Raw genomic sequence first — 5,523 nt, 5'->3', positions numbered from 1 at the left:
AGGAGGTCGCTGTCCGAATGGCAGTATTTTGGCATGTCTGGAGCTTAATCCACTATGTGTCACTGGTTCCAGGCGACCAGGCAGGCGCAGCATAGTTTAGAACCGGCCGGCCAATTGTCTTAAATGTCGATAGCAACAATTCTTTGTCTTTGCCCCAAGTGCTGCCGGCAAGCAATTTGAAGACCTTGTTGCAATTTTGGACTTTAGTTGCAATTGCGGTTGTGTGGCAGAGAAGAAGAGCAAACTGTCGAAGTTTACACCCAAAATTTTGGGATTGTTTACCGTCGGGGTTGGTGTGTCATCGACTTTTACCTTGAGGGGCAGTTTGGCCTCCTTTGTATTTGAAGATTTTTCGCAGTGAAAAAGCGAGAAAGATCGGTGAGGTAGATGTTCACTTTGGCGCACTGGCCATCAACGGCATTGGCCGATGCCATTATCGTGGAATTGTCAGGCCAGGGAGAATATATCTGGTGGCTGGAGGAGCTTCGATATATAGAATTTGAACATCAAGGGTGAAAGGGCACCACCCTGCGGAACACCTTGCTTAAACTTCGTCTGTTTAGATGTATGGTCACGAAAAATCACTGACGAGTGACGACCGCTCAGATAGTTGGCGGACCACCTCTTCAGCTTTGGCGGGAGTGTCGACTGATAAATATCATTTAGTAACGTGGCATGGATGACTGTGACGAAAGCTCTTGGAGTGCGGCTTTGATGACTTGAGCAAAATGGGGCCTGGCGTTGTAATGAAGGAATATGGTTTCACCATGTCAATCAGGTCTTTTCAGGCGAATAGCCTCATTCGCGCAGTCTAGCTGGACAATGTAGAGCTTCTTGTTGACCATGGCATTCTTTTGGGCATTTCTTAGTACACCATGGCCTCCAAGACCCGACTTGACTCTTGGCTTTGGCGTATTTCCTGGAGCCACCCACTCCTTTATCTGCTTCATATTAATGTATAGGCACTATTTTTCATCTCACGTAACGATTCGGTACAAAAAGCGCTTTTATGGCCGCGCGTTGCTCGATGGCGGACGAGATGCTGAGAATGAATTTGAAGGCGACTTTCTTTGTTTTTTTTTCGTTGAACTCGTCCGGCAATTAGGCTCCCAATTTTTCGGTAAATCCCATTGAATGAAGGTGATTGAGAATCGTTTAAAGAAGGAAGTTCATTTCTTCCGCCAATTCATGACTAGTTTGGCGAATTCTCCTCCAAAAGTGATTTGAGATGTTCTTCATCGAATTCAGAAGGCCTTCCGCTGCGGGGCATGTCATCAACGTCTAAGTCGCCATTTTTGAACCTTGTGAGCCATTTTCGGGCTGTAGATTCGCATATAACACCTTCTTCATACACATTACAAACATCCAAAGCTGCCTTGGCAGCTTCTCAACCCCGATAGAAAGCAAAGATGAGCAGTTGTAGAAAATGCTGATTTTTGTCTCCTGGTTATTCCATTTCTAAGCCTCAAAACTAATAAAAAATTAAATAACTCAAATTACAATTAGCATAGTTTTGTAAAGCAGAAAAAGTTCTATCACTTCCCCTTTGCCAAATATCAACCAAATCGTTATAAAATAAAAAAAAAAATATATAAAAACGTTATGATCCTATTCACCAACCCAATACTAACATTTACTTTTAGAAAAATTCTATTTAAAAATTTGAAATTTGTATGAAAACTTTTCGATTTTTTATAAATTTTGTGAAAAGTTTGAAACTAGAACTATTAAAAGCTTTGTTATAGAATGCGCTGTATTTTTGTGGAAAAATATTTACAATTAAAAACTAAATAAAAACTCGTAAGTTGCCAATATTTGGTGTTCTTATAATTTTGCAACGGGGCATTGTCGTTTGCCTATTTTTGATTTTTTTGCTATTTGGTGATTTCCTCTATTTTGGCCATTACCTAAGGACAAACGAACCGACTGGTGGTTATTGAACACTCCAGCTGTGCCTAATTATGCACCAATTCCTTGATCCCAAAATATTGAGTTGCGTTATGAGGTTTTTATTCCGTTACATTGGTAATATCAATGCTTCTCGGAGAGGCTGCAATTGCCCAGTGCAGAGAATCATACTGAAGCAAAAAGTTCTCTCAAGCATCCCATAGCGAGAACTTTGAGTAAATGAAGCACAAGTGAAATCCTCACCAAATAGATTTCATTTAAAAATGCAATCCAACTGTGCCGAAGCCTCGAACTAAACTACTAATCACACAAATACTCGCATACATTTCAATTGTGGCAATGATATAAACTTCCAATTAAAGAAACTAACGAAACTTTCAATTTACTACGAATAATTGGAGGTAGAACAATCAAAAAATATAAATATTCAAAATAAAAATTAAAATATACTTACATGAGTATGTGTATGTACGTTCAAAACAAAAGCAAGTTTGTACGTTTAATTTTAAATTAAGAGCAAATTTTCTGAGCATATCGATATCTTTCTTAAGCCCCTCAGTAAGAAGAATTGCCGTATGTAGCAGATGTTTATTTAAAATATCTCAATTTCACTATTTGTATTCAAAATATGGATCTTAACAATTATATGTGTGTATTCATCGGATGGCGGCGCAGGATGAAGGGATTTTATGTGGATCCTCTACGGTCGCTCCGATGATATTTTGATTTCACTTTGACGACAATGTATCAATAATGTTGTTATCGACATTTTTTTTGCGATATTTTGTGATATACAGGCATACATGCAATAATACACATATATATGATAATGACATATACGATAAAGTATCTCAGTCCTCTAGTCCTCCATTTTGGAGTCATACTAAATTAAAGCTTTACAACGACAGTAACCTCGCCGAACAGCGTTTAAGACAGTTAACGTTTTAACTGTTCGGCGGGGAAATGCCGAGGCTAACGGCCTTGACGTTGCAGCGACTGGAAACGGTTGTTTGCAACAGTCGGAACGGTAGGCGCTATTAACACTAAAGTGGCTAAAACTTTATAGGAATTTAGGGTGTGGCCTAAACAATGTGCACAACGGCAAAACTAAAATATACAGCGTGAACATATCTACAGGTAAAATCCGTCAAACAGTCGATTCATGAATGTGTAACTGTTGAGAACGTCGAGAGTTCAATGTTTAAGGCTGTCCAGCAACACTTTGCGCTACAGCAGCAATGTTCTCAAAAGAAGGTTCAGTTTTTGGTCTGCCAGTCCTTTTTCTATCTTCCACATAACCAGTTTCTTGAAATTTTTTCACCAACCTTTGAACTGTCAACGATTATTTCCACCGATCAATTCTCCAATTTTGTAGTATGTTGTTCTGGAAGATCGACTATTTTCATAATAATTTTCAATAATTTTAACTCGTTGTTCTATGGCATAAGAGTGTGAATTTGTCTATTTAACAAATTTTAAAGATAACATAAAAGAAGGTATCGTCTAGGAATTATTCACTGCTAACCTCTAGTCGTCACTTTGAAATACCATTTATTTGATTATTTCATTTAATTTTTTTTTTTGGGTTTGTTTTTTTGTCTTGCTGGTGCTGTTAGGTTTAAGGGGATTTTTGCACTTATTTGCTGGTTATTTGAAGGTGTATATGTGAGGTCTATTTGACGTCACGTGTATTACGTTCGTCCCGAAAGAACAGCATTTGCGGGAAATCATGGCTTATTATTTCCTTTTAAAGAAAAGTGCAGCTGAAACGTGCCGTACATTGATCAATATTTACGGTGGCTTCGACGATTGCAAAGTGGCAATTTCGACGTGAGTTATAAAGACCACGAAGGTAACTACAACAATTATTAGATAAAGACGCAAGTCGAATCCTTGATGATATGTCCGAAGAGGTGGATGTTGACAGATCAACGGTTGGTAAACATTTGCACGTAACTGGAAGCTACATCAATTGAATCAGAGGGATATAGAGGGACATTTGGTGACGTGTGAGATGCTTCTGGAACGGCAGAAATGAAACGGTTTTCTGCATTGCATCGACACTGGCGATGAAAAATGGATCTCTTATGATAACCCTAAGCATCGAAAATGTTGAAGCCTGCCAGGTGAACCAGGACCATCGACAATGAAAAAAGAAATGAATGCTTCAAAGGTTATGTTGTGCATCTGGTGAGATCAGAGGAGTGTTGTCTACTATAAACTCCTTAAACCATCTAAAATCATCTGAAACCATCACTGGCGATCGTTACCGACTGCAACTAATGCGTTTAAATCGATCTCTCACAGAAAAGCGGCTGAAATGGGACGGTCGACATGACAAACTGATTTTGCTGCATGACAACGCCAGGCCACACGTTGTTAAATCGGTCCAGAAAGATTTAAAGGGACTGAATTAGGGAATCTTGCCTCACCCGCCGTATTCCAACGACATTGCATCTTCCGATCAATGCAGTCAGCCCTTATTGGAGAGCGGTTCACTCCGTACAAGAGCATTGCATACTGGAAAAGACGGAAACTTATTCCCATACCCAATAAAAAGTGTGATATTCTGTTTAAAATTTGTAGATTTTCTTTTTTAATTTGCACAAAGTTTACAAGTTAGATTTGTGAGGTTTTTTTTGGAAGAATGCACTGTGTTTTCATAAAAAATTACAAAAACTAAATAAGAAACAAAGTGTCAAAATGTGTCAATAAGTCCTAGCGCTATAGTTATGTCGCACAGTGTAGATACTCGCGGCTCACGTTGCGGTCACGCAACTGTTATTCTTCCATAAAAAGTTGAACGAATCAATTAAAATAACTTCTTACGTAAGTTTTTAGTTCCAACTTGAGTCATAACAAATTTCCTTTGTGTGCAATATTAAGTTTAACTTGCGACGTTCACCAAGTAGCTTGAGCTTCTTCTCGTTTCAAGAAAATGGCACTCAAAGTATTCGATATTGTAATTTTTACAATACTGATTTTTTTTCTAATTTTGCAGCCTGCTGAAGCGGTACGTAACTTTTCTTTTAATGTTTTAATTACTTACTTCCAATATTTATATTTTTCTAGGAAAATTTTTTTAAAAAAGCTGTGAGAAAAATTGGCGACTGGTTCAAGGGGGTATACAAAGATGCTAAACACTATTTTGGATAACAAACCAAGTTGCACGAAGCCGAAATGGAATGTGAACCCATAGATATATCAAATAAGCTATGTGTATTCACAATGGTGTAATAAGTTGTTTTATTCATTTGGTTATAAAAAATTCAATGCAATTGTGGTAAAAGTATTTTTAATTGGAATTAAAACGTCCCTGAAAGAACAGCATTAAACATCCTCTAAAAATATTTGAGGAATGCTGCTGGAGTGACACTGCTAGCTTGGATATAAATAAGGGTCAGTCCTTCTGGTTACGTCTAACCGACTGTCGTGGGAAGGGTCGTTGCGGTTATGTAGACTTAATATTTTTGCTGAATGTTTGATTGCTGCGGCTCGCTTTTTTCATGCCATAGAGTAGGGACGGGCAGCAGCCTGGCACGCTCGCAGCAGAGCGTGCTAGCAAAGTGCTAGATGGGGGGGCGACAAACTTACATTAGAAGGGTAAGCAATAGA

At 38.5% G+C, this 5,523-nt stretch overlaps 1 long non-coding RNA gene across 1 annotated transcript; it reads left to right on the top strand.

Moving 5' to 3' along the window:
• The first annotated feature begins 4,782 nt into the window (after window positions 1–4,782).
• LOC128858922 (uncharacterized) lies at window positions 4,783–5,243 on the top strand. Its single transcript, XR_008454071.1, has 2 exons — window positions 4,783–4,921; window positions 4,981–5,243. It is a non-coding gene; the product is annotated as an uncharacterized LOC128858922 (long non-coding RNA).
• The last annotated feature ends 280 nt before the right edge of the window (window positions 5,244–5,523 follow it).

The sequence above is a fragment of the Anastrepha ludens genome, chromosome 2 (assembly GCF_028408465.1).
Source record: "Anastrepha ludens isolate Willacy chromosome 2, idAnaLude1.1, whole genome shotgun sequence".
NCBI lineage: Eukaryota > Metazoa > Arthropoda > Insecta > Diptera > Tephritidae > Anastrepha > Anastrepha ludens.
Note: the sequence above shows the minus strand (reverse complement) of the source record. Positions and strands in the feature narration are given on the sequence as shown.